This window comes from Hypanus sabinus, assembly GCF_030144855.1.
Source record: "Hypanus sabinus isolate sHypSab1 chromosome X2 unlocalized genomic scaffold, sHypSab1.hap1 SUPER_X2_unloc_21, whole genome shotgun sequence".
NCBI classification, from domain to species: domain Eukaryota; kingdom Metazoa; phylum Chordata; class Chondrichthyes; order Myliobatiformes; family Dasyatidae; genus Hypanus; species Hypanus sabinus.
This window is the reverse complement of record NW_026778992.1, coordinates 166,485-186,861: the sequence shown is the minus strand read 5'-3', so window position 1 is coordinate 186,861 and position 20,377 is coordinate 166,485. Positions and strand designations below refer to the sequence as shown.

The window sequence follows — 20,377 nt, the reverse complement described above, 5'->3', positions numbered from 1 at the left end:
CCACCTCACCTTCCCCTTCAATGAAAAAATGTCTGAAATAGTCTCTCACATTTTTGCAAGAGCGACCAGCCCCATTTATTGGGAACCAGAACACATCATCTTTAATTGGCCACAAAGTTTATTGAAGACTGCACCCAAATTAGACCATGATGCACCCCACAATGTAGTTACAAAATAAACATAATTATCTATCTGTCTCCGGTATACAAACAACATATACACATTTACATATCCCCATCACCAGAGACATTGATACCGTGTATGTTCGGAAAGGCACCACAAAGCCAACCTGAGCATATCAACCCAGTTTAAAACATTTTATTAAAAATAACGTTGAAGACATTAAAGTGCGTACAGTCAGCTGAATGACAACAGAATGAAAAGACAATGTTTGTGTGTGTCAGGAGTGTGTTTATTGAGCACTGCCCGTCACAAGCCGAATGGCTAAATCCTGCTCCTGTATCTTATGGTCTCCCATCGTCATGGAGCCTCAAATGCAGCTGCACGAGTTCATAGACCGAAGGGCGATGAGATAAAGGAGCAAAATTAGAACATTCGGCCCTTCCCGTCTGCCTGCCATCCCATCATGACTGATTTCTTCTCCTGTGGAAACTCTGTTTAATTTCTGAGGCTTAGAGTTTTTCCAGGAGTGAAGAATAACTAGTGAGCTTAATTTCAAAATTCATGGTTATCTTAGAGTACAAACAAACATACAAATCCTCAGCAAACTAAACAAAGAGCTGAGAACGATGGCAAGAAGCACAAGGCAAAAAAAAACAGCTCTTCTGAAAAACCGATCACTTCTATAATAAGATAAAGGAACTTTGATGATGATGAATTTTTTAACAGGATAATAAATTCTCCTGCTTCCAGCCGGGTAAAGGTGTCAACTTTAACCGATGTTTCCATTACAAACTCTGCCATCTTCACTGGGGATGATGCCTTGGCATGTCTATTCCAGTAGTATATATATTTCCGTCAGCCGCCCCGATCAGACATGCCCAGGCGTCGTCCCTGACGAAGATGCAGAGATTGGTATTGGACTGTTGATTAAAATAGACAACTGTACCCGGTTGGAAGCCTGAGAAGAGTTTAAACATCATCAACACCGGGAAATCACAGGGTCCTTTATTTTAAATTAATACGCTGCACAATTTCAGTAAATGCAGCATGCAGCACATGGTGATATATCGGTATGGAGAGGCCACTGCACAGGATCGGAAAATGCTGCAGAAAGTTGTAAACTTAGCCAGCTCCTTCATGGGCACTGAACTCCACAGCATCCAGGACACATTCAAAAGATGATGCCACAAAAAGGTGGCATCTATCATTAAGGACCCTCATCACCCAGGATATGCCTTCCTCTAATTGCTACCATCAAGGAGGAGATACAGGATCCTAAAGAGCCACTCACTGTTTCAGGTACAGCTTTTTCTCCCTCTGCTATAAGATTTCTGAATGGACAATGAGCCCATGAACAGTTGCTCAGTATTTTTCCTCTCTTTTGCACTACTTTTTAAATATAATGTTGTACATACTTGTTGTAATTTATACTTTTTATTACTATGTATTGCAATGTACTGCTGTCACAAAACAACAAATTTCACACATATGTTTGTGATATTAAGCCTGATTCTGATACACAAACACACACAGCTGGGCTCAGACATACAACACCCCCACGTTCCTCCCTTTGTGACACCCTGCTTGCTCCGTGGCCCCCGGTATGAAGCTCAAACTGTTGCAACACCTGCCCTTTAAATTCATGGCTGAGGCTGTGTTGTGTCTGTTCACTGTTTGAGTTCGATACTAAATGAAGAGCATTGAATGGGAAGGAAGGTTTGAATAGAAGAATAAAGATCTCCACTGAAGGTATATGGGGTCCTGGTGAGAGCGTACATGGAACACTGTGCACAGGTCTGGTCTCCCTCCCGGAGTCAGTCTGTGGAATGAAGGGAATGAAGAGAAGGTTTCCCAGATTGATTTGGGGGGAGGGAAGGATGAGGAGGTGTCCTTAGAGAGATTATATGGACAGGGTAGCGGTAGGTATGATGTTTCCCGGCTGTGGTTTGGAACCAAGGATCCAGACTCAAAATCAGAGGTCAGCTCAGCAGGACAGAGATGAGGAGAAAGTTTCTCACCCAGAGTGCGGCAAATATTTTTGAATTTTCCTCACAAGGTTTCTGAATTGAAAAGGCAAATTTGGTGTCTCAGCGATGTTGGGAACTTTGCATGAAAGTGGCGCTGAGGTGAAAGGTCAGGCATGATCCGAATGGCGATGCATCCTCCTGTTTCTTATTTTCTAAAGCACAAGTTTGCCTTTGCGGTGAGAGCACCTCAGATCCACCAGCAGCCGCTGCAGTTATTTCATGTTCTCGTTATTTATTTCCCGAGAAAATTTAAAAAACAAACAAACCGCTGGAGGAACTCAGCGGGTCAGGCAGCAATTGCAGCGATCTGTGGGGGGAAGTGGACAATCGACATTCCAGATGAAAGATCTCGACCAGGAAGGGCGACTGTACATTTCTCACCACAATTCTTTCAGGATCATGTTTCTTACTGCAGATTCCAGCATGTGCAGTGTCTTGGGCCTCTCTTTTCAGAACTTCTCCCTTTCAGTCCTGCCTCAGACTGAACCAGGCTCTTCTCTCTGGCTTCATTTCTGTTCTGCTTCTTCTTCAGCCCACCACGCCTACGGGTCGCCAACAGCAGCTCGCCAGAGACCCCAATCCAGGGCCTGGGTTGATCGGCCCTGTGGCTTCTTTTTTCACCACACGACCTCAATCGTCTTCCAGGGGATGGTCCGTCTGATCCCAGGGATGGTCCGTCTGATCCCGGGGATGGTCCGTCTGATCCCGGGGATGGTCGTTCTGATCCCAGGGGATGGTCCGTCTGATCCCGGGGATGGTCCGTCTGATCCCGGGGATGGTCCGTCTGATCTCGGGGATGGTCGTTCTGATCCCAGGGGATGGTCCTTCTGATCCCAGGGATGGTCCGTCTGGTCCGAGGGACGGTCCTTCTGATCCCAGGGACGGTCCGTCTGGTCCGAGGGACGGTCCTTCTGATTTCAGGGATGGTCCTTCTGATTCCAGGGATGAGTCCTTTGGAGATTCAGTCGACGTTTCTGTTGCACTTTTTTTTTCTCACAAGCCCAACCCGCCTGCTTTCACAGCCGGGCTTAGGCAGTCCAGGGCCACGTTTTCTTTGCAGTTCCCACCTATTCACACTCACAAATGAATGTGAACATTGTATGATGGGCCTGTTCCTGTGCTGTACTGCTCTATGTTCTCTGTTCCCTGTTTAGAAGAATGGGAGCAGATCTCAGGAAAACACAAAATTCTTTCAGGGATCAACAGGCAGGATACAGGTAGGATGTTTCCCCGGTCTGAGGAGTCAAAGGTCAGGGGTCACTGTTTGGAATTATCCGTACGGCGTTGCGTACAGCATAGAAATGTGCCCTTTGACCCATCACCTCTATGCTGACCTATTTACCCATCTACATTCATCCCATTGGCCGGCATTAGGTCAGTCTCCCTCTGTGCCTTGCCTGTTGAAGTGTCTGTCCAAGTGTCTCTTAAACACAGAGGACTAGAGGCCTGTGACCTGCAGAGGTCGGTGCTGGGGCCGGGTTGTTTGTCATTCATGTTAATGATTTGTATGAGAATGTAGATGACATAGTTAGTAGGTTTGTGGGTGACACTAAAATTCATGGTATAGTACACCGGGCTCTTGATCAGCTGTAGAGTTGGGTACAGTGACAATGTTTTAAAATACATCTTGCCAGGGACGTGGATAACAAAGGGGGAAAGGAATAATGGGCAAATGGGACCAGCTCATTAAAGCAAGCTGGTCGGCATGAACAAGTTGGGCCGAAGAGCCTCTGTGACCTCCTGTTTAAATCCATTCACTCGCCCCCTTCCCATCTTAATCCACCCCTTTCCTGCACTCGTTTCCGCTGTCTCTCTCCCCTATTTATTTCTGTTCTTGAGGGAAGATGTCAACCTGAAACGCAGACTGTCCATCTCTCTCCACACATGCTGCCGGACCCGCTCGGTTCCTCCAGCATTTTGTGTCTGTTTGATCGGGAAATCTCTGCTCTCCGTCCAGCGGAAAGATATTGGAGAGATATTAATTGCCCACCTGCTTCCCTGGGAAAGGTTGCCTATCGGCAAACCGACTGCACCGAAGGCCCACGGGCTTTCCACTGGTCCTGGGGACGCTTTGCCCGAGTGTTCCCCCAATCTCTGGGGCAGTGCTGCCTGAGTCTCTCCCCGATCCCCGGGGACGCGCTGCCCGAGTCTCCCCCCGATCCCCGGGGACTCTCTAATTCTCTGCTTCTCCCCCCAGTCTCTGTCATCCTGGATGTGGAAACGGCGCATCCGGAGCTCGAGGTGTCTGAGGATCGGAAGAGTGTGAGATGTACCCGGACCCGGAGAGATCTCCCTGACACCGGGAAGAGATTCACAAATCGGGCTTGTGTGCTGGGATCAGAAGGATTCACATGGGGGAGACATTACTGGGAGGTGGAGGTGACAGGGAATCGGGACTGTTATTTAGGAGTCACCGCAGGGTCGTTGGAGGGGAAGAGAGGAGTCGGACTGAGTCCGGAGACCGGATTCTGGGTCATTGGGCGGTATTATGATGTGTTACTTCGGAATTATGACATGATGAAAGTTCGTACCTCCCCTGAGTCCCGTCTCCCTGCCGGTCCCATCCCCGGGAGGGTGGGAGTTTATCTCAGTTACGAGTCCGGGACAGTTTCATTTTACAACGCGGAGACCAAGTCCCATCTCCACACCTTCACTGGGAATAAATTCACGGGGAAACTTTATCCTTTCTTCGCGACTGGGGATGGAAACCAGTGGCTGAGGATCTGCTCCGGTTCCGCTCTAGGTCTGTAAATGGGTTGGGTCCTGGGACCGGCGTCAGGAGTAAGATCACTGTAAGTGTAAATGAGCGGAGAGTGAAATAATCATGAGATGAGAATTATCGATCCATTAATTTTAACTCGTTCACCGCGTCCAACAACAGAATAGAATAGGGTCCTGAGCTCCCCCGGGTGCTACAGTCCACACGAACTGAAACAGGTTAAATGGGACAAGTGGTGGCGGTGCTGACCAGAAAAGACAGTGAAGATTGTTCATTAAGTTCATCTGCCATTTCTTTGTCCCCCATTACTACTTCACCAGCATCATTTTCCAGTGGTCTAGTATCAACTCTCATCTCCCTTTCACTCTTCATGTAACTGAAAACTAAACTTTTAGTATCCTGATTTATATTATTGGCCAGTTTGCCCTCATATTTCATCTTGACCATTCTTATGGTTTTTTCATTGCCTTTTGTTGGATTTTAAGACCATCCCAATAATCCAACATCCCACTGAACTTTGCTACCTATATGTCATTTCCTTAGAGTTAACACAGTCGTTAACTTCCCTTGTCAGCCATGGATTCCCACCACTGCCATTGGAGAACTTCTTTGGTGGGACATGTCTCTCCTGGTATTCCCACATCCGTCAGCCACCTCTGTTAAGCCGTCATCCCCAGAGTAACGTCCCAAAACAATTGGGATGTTTCCATTCCAATATGCCTTTGCCTGTTCAATACAGTGAATTAATTTAATGCCAGTCCTTTAACTTAATAAAGTTTTTATCTGAAAACTATCAACCCCTCCAAGATGGTACTGAATGCATTTGATTTTTTTCACCTGTATCTGCTTCACACTTAAAAGATTCATAATGACAAAATGTACACGACAGTCATATGAAGCAAGGTTAGCAGAGCTGGGACCTTTTTCTTTGAAACGTAGAGGAATGAGAGGGGACTTGATAGAGGTCTAGAAGATTATGAGAGGCATAGATAGGGTGGATAGTCAGTACCTGTTCCCCAGGGCACCAATAACAAACACCAGAGGACATAGGTACAAAATTAAGGGATGGAAGTTTAGGGGAGACATCAGGGGTAAGTTTTTTTACACAGAGGGTTGTGAGTGCCTGGAATGACTTGCCATGGTTGGTGGTGGAGGCTAAAACATTAGGGGTATTTAAGAACCTCTTGGACAGGCACATGGATGAAAGAAAATTAGAGGGTTATGGGGTACTGTGGGTTTAGTACTTCTTTTAAGGATTATATGGGTCGGTACAACATGGAGGGCTGAAGGACCTGTTCTGTGCTGTAGTGTTCTCTGGTCCTGTGACACAGAATGAAGTTTTCTAATTAGATACAAGGCATAATTAAGCATAGTGTTGGCATTTTTAAGTCGTGTCAATATCATTCCTTCCCTTCCTGTTTTAAGCCCTTCTTCCAAAAACCCAACTTGTTTATGTATTCTGTAAAGGCGTCAGTCCTTATGTCAATTTTACTGCGGATCTTGCCATAAGTCCTGAATTCTTAACCCTCCCATCCCCTTAGCCTCTGATTTGCGAAGTGGAATGTCTATATCCTCAGTTGAACTTCTAACAGGTTTTGTTGCTAAACAGTCAACTCCATCATTTCCCTCAACAGTGCGATGTGCAGGGCCCATAAGGTGCAGACATATGAACCGAACTTTGTATATGAAATAATGCTTGATGAGTTTCCAACAGTCAATCTGACCTACTGCTAGAATGTCCTATTTTAAGGCTCATCAAAACCGAAAGAGAATCTGAACAAATTACAAGTTTGCAAGGACCAATTTCCTCCACACACTGTAACCCTAAAATCAAAGCAAAGAATTCTGCTCCATATACCCACAAATGGCTGGTAAGTGATTTCTTTATCATTGCCTGCAACTCAGGCACACACAAAAAATGAGAACAGAGACACCAACATTCCCAGTTAAATTACGTTTTAATCCATCTGTAAAAAGTGCTGACCGTATGATAATAACTTTCATTAATATACTCGTGAACCAACAGACGCTCAGGCAGAATGGAATCCAATTGTGTAACCTAAAATTAACTGCAGTCATTTGAAAAAACAACAAAGTGGGGTTACCGAGAAAGCTACAGTGGAACATATTGTATCATCCAATACACCCATATTCCCAGCGTGATAAGAACCCAGCCACCCAGAAATAAAAGCATTCTTCTTGTGATGTTCCCCACCACCCTTTAGCACAGGATGTTCAATCCAATTTGTTAACGTCAACTTCCACCTCTGTCCCTGGAAGGGCAATTGTTCCATTTCAACCAGTAAAGCCGAATCAGGGGACGACCTGACTTAACCACAACACAATCTTAAAGCACGAAATGAATCACACCCAAACATCATAAAGTTGAAGAGGAAGGTGATCTATAAACCACAAACATAATCAAGAACAGATCCAATTAAACAAACGAGATTGGTCAATGAATATTTTCATGTCACACCCAAGAATACTCACAGGGATAACGAAGAGTATTTAATGTTTCTTTACATTTATCAATTATTTTCTGATCCGGTGCTTCAATGTCAGCTTATTATCTGTCCACATGCCTGGAAATCTCACCATTGACACCTTTTAAGGAGTTTGACCATATCATTTCCAATCAAGTGCAGGTCCATTAATCCTGTTTGTAAAGCACATAACTTGTGTTTTTGCTACTGAAAGCTTAAATCCCATCTAGTCGCCGACTGTTCGACCTTACTAATTGCTGAAGCATCCTATATACAGTAAAAGTGAAATTTCTACCTCTAATCCATAAACCTCCATCATCTGCACATAGAGATTTACACAATGAAAAACCTGTCTCAGAGAAAAATATTATTAATTATAATATTGTTATGATCCCAGCCCCCTCCTTTGTGAGAATCGCAAGAGCACCCGTTGAGGAGGGGGGGTGGTCAGTAGACCCAGGAAGTGAGAGAGAGAGAAACGTGAAATATTGCACGTCCCACCAGGGATACAGAATAAGATGCCAGCAACTATTGTCTCATGGAGACCACGTGAAAAGCCCTCGGGCAAGGTGGGCTGGTTGAGAGAGAGATTGCATCATCCCAACCTGATTGACACCTGCGACCCCGTGAGGAAGTATAAAGGAGAGTCTCAGGGGGACAGCCCCTTAGACGCACCCAGAAGACACGAGAGAGCGATCCCGCAGTAGCGGGATGCCATTCTGAAGGAAGCCACGTGCGTTAGATTCCGGGATTTGAATTTGTGGCTGGAATCACAGGAAACCGCTTTGAACTAACATCGGGGAGAGGGAACCAACGCTTCCCCGATTTCACGGAAGATTCATCAAGACTCGGCAAGTTCTTTCTCTTCTCCCCCGCCCAATCTCTCTCTCTCGGTCGCCCCACGCAAAACCCAGTGATTTTCAAAGGGCTGCGGCCTGCAGACTTTCAGAGTGACTTTTATATTTCCAAACGGACAATCTATTAACCCCTGGACACCAGCAGAGCTCACTTCTTAATGATGATGATTACTATACCCGCGCTTTAGATTGAATGTTGACAATGTGCACTATCTAAATGTATGTATTAACCCTACTTTTTGTCCCTTTACGAGTAAAACGTTTGAAAATAGTGACATCAGACTTCAACGGACCTCTCTATCTCTGCTGGTAAGTTCTCCAGTTACGGGATTCATAACAGTTGGGGTTCTCGCCTCGGGATTTGACACCAAATTGGGAGGCCAGTGAATCGGGCTTGTAAATCAAAAACTTGAATCTGGTTACGCGGGTAGCCAGACGGGAAACCAGCATAGATGGACGTGGGGGAATTTATGGAAAACCCGACGGTGGGGGCGCTAGAGGCGGCCACCAAATCAGACTTGTTAAATTTGGCGAAGGAGTTGAACCTCACAGAAGTGAGGTCGTCCATGAAAAAGCGGGAGGTACGAAGGGCCATAACCCAGTATTACATTGGGAAGAAGGTGTTTGAAGCTGAGGTATTGGGAGATATCCCTGAAGAGATACCATCAAGTGGGACGGTTCAGTTAGAGGTGGAGAAATTGAAGTTGGAACATGAAATTAAATTAAAAGAGCTGGAAGCGGCTGAGAGAGAGAGAGAGAGAGAGAGAGAGAGAGAGAGAGAGAGAGAGAGAGAGAGAGAGAGAGGGAAAGGCAAAGGCAGCATGAAATTAACCTAAAGAAGCTAGAAACAGAAGAGAAAGAGAAGGAATGTGCCGAGAAAGAGAAACAGAGGCAACATGACCGGGAAATTGAGAAGATGAAGAACGAAAGAAGAGATCAAGGGTTAGACCAAGCAGAGCGGTTTAATGTTAGTAGGGAGTTGAGATTGCTGCCCCCGTTCGAGGAGACAGATGTCGATAGCTATTTCTTGCTTTTTGAATAGGTGGCAGTAAATCAGAAGTGGCCAAAAGAGCAGTGGGTGGCGTTGTTACAAAGTGTGTTAAAGGGGAAGGCCCAACGAGCAGATGCGGCCTTGTCCCTAGAGGAGGGAGTAGCGGAGAATTATGATGAGGTAAAAAAGGTAATTCTCCGGACTTAGGAATTGGTACCTGAGGCCTATAGACAAAGGTTTAGAAATTTAAGGAAAGGGTGGAATCAAATGTATACCGAGCTAGCCCATGAGAAGGGGGTGCTCTTGGACCGTTGGTGCACCGCGGAAAGAGTGGGCGAGGATTATGGGCGTCTCAGGAAGTTATTTTTGATTGAGGAATTCAAAAGTTGTGTTCCGGAGGAGATCCGGGTGTATTTGAATGAGAAGCCGGATAAGTCCATTTCAGAATTTGCCAGGTTGGCGGACGAATATGCCCTAACCCACAAGACAAAGACTCCCTCGAATAAAGGTCCCCAGAGAGAACGTGGGAACGATCGAGAAAGTCCGACGAGTGAGGCAGAGGTTCCACCGGGAGCTAGCAGTAAGGTTGAGGGGGAAAGGCAAGACGACAAGAGGGCTCCGGGTTTGACCTGTTTTAATTGTGGAAAGGAGGGGCACATTGCATCTCGATGCTTTGCTCCGAGGAAGGAGATAGGAAGAGGGAAAACCACAGTCCCTATCGGGTGTGCCGTGGTAATCAGCAAATCGACCAGAGAGCTGAGGGTCGATAAAGTACGAGAGGGCTCTGGGAGTTGTCTGTCACACGGAACCGTGTCTGTGACGTAGGGAGACACACCAGTTTCCGTACGAATCTGGAGGGATACGGGCTCTGAATTATCCCTGGTTAGCCGTAAGGTACTAGAATTTGGTCGGGAAACGGGCATGGTAAAGGTGGAAGGAATAAATAAACGGATAGAAATGGTGCCCTAATATAAGGTGTTGTTGGATTGTGAGCTGGTGTATGGACCAGTTGAAATAGGGGTGCCCTCAGAATTCCCGAGAGATGACGGGGACATCCTGCTGGGAAACGACTTAGCAGGGGGTAAGGTTTGGTCAGCCATGCTGCCGACCTGCCGACCGGCCGACCGGAGAGTGTGGTGGCCCCGTCCCTAGCGCCCGAGGACCATCTCGCCGGCGCGGTCACTCACAGCCTGTCGAGAGAGAGAGCTGTGAACGAGAGCAGTTTAAATCTGGCCAGTTTTGATTTGGCCGAGACGTCTTTGCCGACCCTGTGCCACGAGGATTTCGAGGGTGGTAAGACGAAGAGTAGTAAAGTGAAAGGGGGTAAGGGAGAGGAGATAGATCTGTCTTTAGCGAAGAAAAAGGTCCTAAAGGTAGGAAATAAAGATGAGAAACAGATAAAGCTGTTAAAAGGTCCAGAGTTGGACATGGATGATCTATCTGGTTTGGCAGAGTTGTTTGAAGAACTTGAGAGTTCTAAAGGTGTTCCCGATAACGAGAGGAGGGCAGTCCTAGATGGAAAGGATACCCTTGCCTCGAAGGGGTCTGCTGAAAAGGAGATTGTTTCAACTCGCAGGGTTGTGCCTTCCCCGGGTGGGAGCTGCCCAGAGAGTAACTGGGAGGATCGGGGGAAGTTAGAATGTGGAAAAGGTACGGGTGTTGAAAGCCTGGAAGAGGCCAATGTCCCGTTTGAGTGTGTCCGAGATGGGGATGCATGAGGTGCTGAACCTGGTAACGGAGCTCAGAAGAAGTCTGAGGTATCTGACCCAGTGGAACAGGACAGTGGCCGTCCTTGTGGGTCAGATGGACTCGGTTCAGTGGGAAAAGGGTTAACCTTGGTAACCGGGGAAAGTGTGAGTTCCCCGGCGCCTATACTTGAAGGAGTGTTCAAAGTTAATGCAGAATTTAAGAATGGGGGGGTGAGGATTGTTGGCGAAGGAAACGAAAAGTCTGTAGTTTCCAAATCGAAGGAAGAAATCTTAAACCTGGCAGATCGCTCACAGAGTGAGCCGGGGAATAGCGGGGTCCCCCACTCTATTGTTACGCCAGGATGGGGTGTGAAAAGGCTGCCTTCGAGTTCGAATCAAACACCAATAGCCTGAAGGGAACTGATAAAAGGGCCAGCCACCTGGGTAAAATCAAAGAGTTGGGTGGAAATGATCTAAGTCTGGGGCATGGTGTTGCTAAAATAACCCCGATGAGCGGGGCGGGCGGGAGTTCACCACGCAAAACTACTCAAGTTCCCCACGGGGGGGGCTCGCCGGAAAAGAGGCAACGGTTAATGGGGATGTCATTGTTAGACAGCCAGGCAGATTGAACGGGTTTGCGCCAAAGCCTGTGAATAATAAAGACAGCCCTTTGGAGAGCTGCCGGTTAAGTTAAACGACTGAAACGATTAGTATTCGCGTAAACTTTTGTAAACGCACCTAAGCTAAGGTCACACCTCCTTAGTTTTGTTGCTTAGAAAAAAAAAATTAAATAGGTGGTTATTGAATTGAAGTCTGATGTACGGTTCGCAATGTTAAGATACGAAAGAAAGGGACACTGTAATCGTTAACTATTTAGATACTGACTTGAATGTATAACGGTAGTATTTTGTGAAAAGAAAAACTTGAGTATTGTGTTAGATTCAAAACTCCTGTAAGACGGTGGACCACTCCGTTTTAACCGCTGGTAAAACGTCTTTTTAAGAGGGGATCCCAGCCCCCTCCTTTGTGAGAATCGCAAGAGCACCCGTTGGGGGCGGGGGGGTCAGTAGACCCAGGAAGTGAGAGAGAGAGGAACGTGAAAAATTGCACGTCCCACCAGGGATACAGAATAAGATGCCAGCAACTATTGTCTCATGGAGACCACGTGAAAAGCCCTCGGGCAAGGTGGGCTGGTTGAGAGAGAGATTGCATCATCCCGACCTGATTGACACCTGCGACCCCGTGAGGAAGTATAAAGGAGAGTCTCAGGGGGACAGTCCCTTAGACGCACCCAGAAGACACGAGAGAGCGATCCCGCAGTAGCGGGATGCCATTCTGAAGGAAGCCACATGCGTTAGATTCCGGGATTGGAATTTGTGGCTGGAATCACAGGAAACCGCTTTGAACTAACATCGGGGAGAGGGAACCAACGCTTCCCCGATTTCACGGAAGATTCATCAAGACTCGGCAAGTTCTTTCTCTTCTCCCCCGCCCAATCTCTCTCTCTCGGTCGTCCCACGCAAAACCCAGCGATTTTCAAAGGGCTGCGGCCTGCAGACTTTCAGAGTGACTTTTATATTTCCAACGGACAATCTATTAACCCCTAGACACCAGCAGAGCTCACTTCTTAATGATGATGATTACTATACCCGCGCTTTAGATTGAATGTTGACAATGTGCACTATCTAAATGTATGTATTAACCCTACTTTTGTGTCCCTTTACGAGTAAAACGTTTGAAAATAGTGACATCAGACTTCAACGGACCTCTCTATCTTTGCTGGTAAGTTCTCCAGTTACGGGATTCATAACAATATAAAATAATAAATACTGCCTGTGGGATCCCAGTCTCTATCTCATAACAACCTGAATATAACTTTCCCACCCATACCTGACACAAAACGTTCAATTAAAACAACTCAAAGTTAGATAATAGCCCCTCCATCCCCATTTCCACAATTTCATAAAAATTCTTTCCTTACAGAAATACCATCTGCCTTTTGAATAGTAAAAATACTGCTGTTACAACATCTATATTTAACTGGCTTTACTAATACCATCTTCCAAATATAAACATGAATTCAATGTCATACTTGCCCATCCAGACCTTTACAAGACGTACAAATAGAAACAATCAGAAAAAATTGTACAATAGCCCTCTCATTTGCATTTCCAAAAATTAATCAAAAGTCCATCCTTCAATAAATATCATTTGCCTTTTCAATATCAAAAATATTGCTATTACAACATCTTTATTTAACTGTACTTTCCTATTATGATCTTCCAAACCCAAACTGATTCCAATGTTATTTAAGGCAGAGATTGCTAGGTATCTGAGTAGCCAGGGTATCAACGGTTATGGTGAGAAGGTGGGGGAGTGGGACTAAATGGGAGAATGGATCAGCTCATGATGAATTGGCAGAACAGAGTCGATGGGCTGAATGACCGACTTCTGCTCCTTTGTCTTATGGTCTTATTCTACCGTTCCAAATTCTCCTCTGATAAAACGTGAATTTACCTCTTTTATCAAAAATATAATTCAAACATTCGATTACCATACATTCTACAAGTTTACATAAATGAGACTTTAATGATATTGGCCTACAAGGAGGATCAGACGGGGAGATCCAGGTTTTAGAATGGGAACTACTACAACCATTTTCCAGGAGAAAAGTGGATAGCCAAACCTCCAAATACGATTCAGAAAGCTAATATTTTTCAAAAGAAAATTACACACATACCTGTTGAATCAAGATTTTCGACAAGTTCATGATGCATTTTATTCCCATTCACAACACTATACTCTGCCCCTTTCCTTATAAAACTGACAACACCACCCCTCTACCAACTGACCTGTCAAGCCAAACGACAATGTAATGCTGCACAGGAATAAAACTTAAAATGTGCAGGTTTCCTGAACAGATATAACATCGGAAGAATCTGACAAATCAGAAATAAACTGCTGAAAGTGTTGGCCATGTAAAATCAGGCTTCTTGCATTTCACTTCAATATTTCAATCCCATTACGTATCTTCACAAGTAGACTGGGATGCAGAAACCCCCACAAATCAGAGCTTCATTTACAGCTTCCCACAGAACACCAGTTACACCAAGATACCTTTCTGCAGCTTTCACAATAATTTTAATTTCTCCAGCAGGATGAGATGCCTGATCAGTACAATTCACCCGATTGGTTATAAACTTCACAAACTTCATTTTATCCAGCAGTGAAGTATCTTTGGTGAGAGAACTGTGATGACGACATATATCCACTGACGTCACAGTCTGTTCTCTGAGTGGGATCACTTTATCCAGTTTACCTGCTCTGCTTGCTGTACTTGTCCTTGAACAGGCCCTTCTGCTCACTGTGTTGTTCTGAACCAATTGAACTGGTCACTTCATGCCTTACTAAACCAATCCCTTCTGCCAACACAAGGAACACATCCCTCCATTCTCCTCACATCCACGTGGGATCCAATAGCCTCTATCACATCTGCCTCCACCACCACCCGATATTCACTCCAGACACCCACCACTCTGGGAATGAAAAACAAAACTTGAACCGCAAATCTTCTTTAAACATTCTGAGTCAAGTTTTTAACATCATTGTCTTTTCTAATTGTTTTTTTTCCCAACAGCAGCTATGCAGAGAAAAGACAAAATTACACTAAATCGCAAAATACCTCAATACTGCAAAAAGTTCCAATGAGGATGTGTTCCCCCTTTCTCCTGAAGTTCATGCCCTCTGGCATTGGACATTTCCTCCTTAGAGAAACAATCCCGGCTCTCCACTCTGTCTGTGTCTCTCACATTCCTGTAAACGTCTGTCAGACCTCCCTCAGCCTCTGCCACTCCGGAGAAAATTCCCCGAGATTGTCCGGTCTCACTTTATCCAGGCAGCATCCTGTTAAGCCTCTTCCACTCACCATCCAAAACCTCCGCATTATTCCTGTCTTCAAATGCAATTCTCCAGATGTGGATAAACTAGAGATTTATACAACTGCAACATAACTGCCTGACAATGGAACCACTATCTGGGAGTTATGATCTCGGATTCCAAGATCCCCCTGTAGATCAACACAGTCCAATCTCACCCCATGAATATAACAGCAACGAGATAATGCTGAGGCTTTATAAGACTCTAGTCAGGCCACACTTGGAGTATTGTCAACAGTGTTGGGCCCCACATCTCAGACATGATGTGTTGTCATTGGAGAGAGTCCAGAGGAAGTTCAGAAAGATGATTAAGGGAATGAAGGGGTTAAAATATGAGGAGCACTTGGCAGCTTTGACCCTGTGCTCACTGGAACTCAGACAAATGCGGAGGCATCTCAATGAAACCTACCGAATGTTGAAAGGACTGGATAAGGTGGATGTGGAGAAGGTATTTCCTGTGGTGGGGCACAGCCACAAAGTTAAGGGGCCACCTTTTCAAACAGAGGTAAGCAGCTTATTTTTTTAATTAGCCAAGAGTATTGGATCTGTGGAATGCTCTGCCACAGACTGCGGTGGAGGCCGAGTGTGTGGGTATATTCAAGGTGGAAGTTGATCGTTTCCTGATCGGTCAGGGGATCAAAGGATATGGCGGGAGGTCAAATATCTGGAATTGAGTGCGATCTGGGATCAGTCATGATGGAAAGGTGGCTGACTCAATGGGCTGAATGGCCTAACTCTGTTCCTATGCCTTATGGACTTATGAACAGAAGCCCCCTCAATCATGATGAATCTCCTCTGCACTCTTCCAGCACAAAACAACCTTTGTACGGAGTGCTAAGCGGAACTGAATGCAACTTTTCAAGAACGTTATCATGTCAGGCAGCATCTGTTGAGGGGATTAGAGTCGATGGTTGGGACAGAACCCGTCACTTACGGCACTAACACAGGCCTTTCGGCCCAACCTTTTCATGCTGTCCTCCTGTCCATTTAAACTAATCCCTCTGCCTGTCTTTGACACAGAACACAGAAATCTACAGCACATTACAGGCTCTTCAGCCCACAATGTTGTACCGACCATGTAACCTACTCTAGAGGCTGCCTAGGATTTCCCGATCATATAGCCCTCTGTGTTTCTAACCTCCATGACGCTATCTAAGAGTCTATTAAAATATCCTGTTGTATCCACCTCCACCATCGCTGCCGGCAGTGCATTCCACGCACCCACCACTCTGTGTGTAAGAAACTTACCCCTGACATTCCCTCAGTACCGACTTCTAAGCAGCTAAAACTACGTCCCCACGTGTTAGGCACTTCAAGCCTTGGAAAATGCCTCTGGCTATCCACATGGTCAAAGCCTCTCATCATCTTATACACCTATATTAGGTCACCTCTCATCCTCCGTCACTACAAGAAGGAAAGGCTAAGTTCACTCAATCTATTCTCATAAGGCATGCTCTCCAATCCAAGAGCAACATCCTTGTAAATCTACTCTGCACTCTCTATAGTACCCACATCCTTCCTTTAGTGAGGCCACCAGAACTGAACACAGGACTCCCAAGTGGGGTCCAACTAACCCCATAGCCCTGCCGTGTTGGGGTACAATTACTTATGTACAGGTTTGGAGAAATATAGCTTCAACATCACCTCACAGCTCTTGAACTCAATCCCACGGTTGATGAAGGGCATCACACCAGACCCCTTCCTAACAACACTGCCAACCTCCACAGCAGCTTTGAGTGTCGTATGGACATGGACCCCAAGATCTCTCTGACCGTCCACACTGCCAAGAGTCTTACCATTAATATTATATTCTTTGTTCAAATTTGACCTGCAGAAATGAACCTCTTCATCTGTGTTGAACTCCATCTGCGCTTCCCAGTTCTGCATCCAAGGAAAGGAAATAGATTGCTGAGCCTCTGGCGAAGATCATTATGTCCTCATTGTCCACGGAAATTGTACCGGAGTATTGGAGGGAGGCGAATGTTGTCCCCTTGTTCAAAAAGGGTAGTAGGGATAGTCCCGATAATTATAGACCATTGAGCCTTACATCTGTGGTGGGAAAGCTGTTGGAACAGATTCAGAAAGATAGGATTTATTGGCATTTAGAGAATCTTGGTCTGATCAGTGACAGTCAGCATGGCTTTCTGAAGGGCAGATCGTGTCTAAAAAGCCTGATGGAGTTCTTTTAAGAGGTGACCAGGCATATAGATGAGGGTAGTGCAGTGGATGTGATCTACATGGATTTTAGTAATGCATTTGATTAAGTTACACACGGTAGGCTTATTCATAAAGTCAGGAGGAATGGGAACCAGGGATGTTTGACCAGGTGGATTCAGAATTGGCTTGCCTGCAGAAAGCAGAGAGTTCTGGTGGAGGGAGTACATTTGGATTGGAGGGTTGTGACTAGTGGTATCCCACAAGGGTCAGTTCTGGGACCCCTACTTTTTGTGATTTTTATTAACGACCTGGACGTGGGGGTAGAAGAATGGGTTGGCAAGTTTGCATAAGACACAAAGATTGGTGGTGTTGTGGACAATGAAGAGGATTGTCAAAGATTGCAGAGAGACATTGAAAGGATGCAGGAGTGGGCTGAGAATTGGCAGATGGAGTTCAACCCAAAGAAGTGTGAGGTGGTACACTTTGGAAGGACAAACTCCAAGGCAGAGTACAAAGTAAATGGCAGGATACTTCGCAGTGCAGCGGAGCAGAGGGATCTGGGGCTACATGTACACAGATCCCTGAAAGTTGCCTCACAGGTAGACAAAGTAGTTACGAAAGCTTATGCGGTGTCAGCTTTCATAACTCGAGGGACAGAGTTTAAGAGTCGCGATGTAATGATGCAGCTCTATAAAACTCTGGTTGGGCCACAGGGAGTACTCTGTCCAGTTCCGGTCATCTCACTATAAGAAGAATGTGGAAGCACTGGAAAGGGTACAGAGGAGATTTACCAGAATGCTGCCTGGTTTAGAGAGTATGGATTATGATCAGAGATTAAGGGAGCTAAGGCTTTACTCTCTGGAGAGAAGGAGGATGAGAGGAGAAATGATAGAGGTATAGTTGATATTAAGGGGAATAGATAGAGTGGAGAGCCAGCGCCTCTTCCCCAGGGCACCACTGCTCAATACAAGAGGACATGGCTTTAAGGTAAGGGGAGGGAAGTTCAAGGGGGATATTAGAGGAAGATTTTATACTCAGAGAGTGGTTGGTGCGTGGAATGAACTGCCCGAGTCACTGGTGGAGGCAGATACACAGGTGAAGTTTAAGAGTCTACTAGACAGATATATGGAGGAATTTAAGCTTAGGGAGGCAGAGTTTAAGGGTCGGCACAACATTGTGGGCCGAAGGGCCTGTACTGTGCTGTATTGTTCTGTTTTCTATCTATTTCTCGCTGGAATCTCTCTTTTAGTTTAATTGTTTATTGAAGGCACGACACAGTACAGAAAACGTAATGCATTACATTTTCCTCCATTTTGCTTTGATACCTTACCCCTGAACAACACCACAACGTCATCAGTGGGGCCTTCTGGGAGTTGTAGTCATTGTCCCTCGCTCGCTCCCTGTCAAAGCATGTTTCGTCAGCCACCACAGACGTCCCCGAAACAGACCCACCGAGGCGCAAAGGGGAATCACAACCGTCCTTGTGGGCGCCGAGGCCGGCGACACCGACAGAAGCGACTCGCTGATCTCCGCCATGGCGATGGAGCGGAAGAGGAGGGGCTGGTCATGGGCCGATTTCCTCCAGCCTATCGTAGCTCAGACGTAACACTGACCCCTGCTGTCATTGGCTGCAGTGCCTGTCGCTCAAATGGGAACTCGGAAGGTGATTAGTTTATGTGAACGTCAGTCAGCCTTCCAGTCTTTATGTGTTTGGATTTGGATTTATAACGGGACAGGAAGCAAATTGGGAGAAATGTGAGTTTTTATGTGATGGTGCATCAGTCTCCGAGTTACATTATTAACAATAAAAGGGCAAAGGCCGTGGTGAGGAAGTAGGTGATTTATTGGAGGTTATATGAAGGGATATCAAACTTGGAATTGTTTGGGATATGATTTAGAAAATGGGATTTGTGGGGATCATAATATTCCAGTGTTGATTATTGAGGTCAAAATGATTGTTACTGAAACAGGGAAGGTTGTGTTACTGGCTGGGTCATTTGCAGAGATTCATAATCAGGATAATTTAAGTGAAGAAGTTAAACAATGTAGGGTATGTTTTTCAGTGAATACCCTGATGTGCTGGAAGTCAGCTGCAGCAATGATAGTATCACTGATGGAGAGATTTCTTTGTATGAATTTAAGAAGTCTATTAATAATGCAGGTCAGGTGTCTCCAGGAAAGAGTGATATTTGAAATTGTAATTGTATATAATTCGCATTTGTAAAATATTAAATATTTGAATTGTGCATCTACTTTCCTCATGGAAAATGGAAATAGTAGTGCCTGAAAACCTGGCAGATCCCCATTTGATCCTTCTAGTTCAGGGCCTATATCGTGAAAGTCTCATTTATGTAAACTTATGGAATGTATAGTAATCAAGCGCTTGAGTTATATTTTGGAAAGAGTGGTGATAAAGTGTTTTATTAGAGTGGATTTTGGAAGTGTGAAATGACATTAGATTCAGTTTTAGGTTTGGAAGATGATATTCGGAAAGCACAATTAAATAAAGATGTTGTAATAGCAATATTTCTTGAGACTGAAAAGGGAAATGATATGGAAGAAAGGACTTTTGATTAAATTAGGAGTAAGGGGGTCATTGTATTTTTTTTCTGAGTTTTTTTTGTATGGACTGTCCAAGTAAAGATCGGCATGTTTGTGTCTATGAGATAGAGAATGGAATCCCACAAGGCAGTATTTGTAGCCCTTCATTATTTAATATTATGATTAATGATATTTTCTCTGAGATGGGAAAATGGGATTCCCTGGGTAAATCACAATGTACAGATGACTTAGCTTTATGGATTTGAGGTATTAACTGCAATTTACAATTAATGGATCAAACAGTGGGCAGATTGATGAGGATTGTAAGCTTTCAGTCGTTAAAACACATTACGTGGTTTACAAACAGCATTAATAGACTTGCAGTTGATTTTAATTTATAGGATTAATGTCTTGAGGAAGTGTCAGTGGTAAGATTTCTCATTATGTGGATGGATAATAAGCTGACGGGGAAGCAACTATCAGTAAAATAATTGATAAATGTAAAGGAGCTTTAAATCTCCTCAGACATCTATGTGGGTATTCTTGGGTGCAACATGAAAATCTTTGACCAATTAGATTTGTTTAATTTGATCTGTTCTTGATTATGTCTGTGTGGCTTGTGGATCACCTTCATCTTCAAATTAAAAGTGTTTGTATGTGATACAATTACAGACTTTTAGATTGTGTTCTGGTGCGGTAATGTTGTCTCCTGTTTTGGCTTTACTGATTGCAATGGGACAATTGCCCTCAAAGATTCAAGTTGATGTCAACATACTGGATTAATTTGCGGGTCAAGGAAATGATCATCCTGTTAAAGGTGCACTGGAGGACGGTTGGGGACATCACTAGAAGA

At 45.0% G+C, this 20,377-nt stretch overlaps 1 long non-coding RNA gene across 2 annotated transcripts in view; it reads right to left on the bottom strand.

The window, feature by feature from the left end:
- The window catches only part of LOC132385786 (uncharacterized), a 29,605-nt gene extending 10,990 nt beyond the window's left edge, over positions 1–18,615 (bottom strand). The window contains exons 1-3 of one of the 2 annotated variants that reach the window (XR_009509282.1): positions 18,314–18,615; positions 16,623–16,889; positions 4,948–7,528 (exon numbers count right to left, since the gene is read on the bottom strand). This is a non-coding gene — a long non-coding RNA (uncharacterized LOC132385786). Of the gene's footprint in view, positions 1–4,947; positions 7,529–16,622; positions 16,890–18,313 lie in introns of those variants that run through there. The other variant, XR_009509281.1, reaches the window with a different exon arrangement.
- Positions 18,616–20,377: the final 1,762 nt, after the last annotated feature.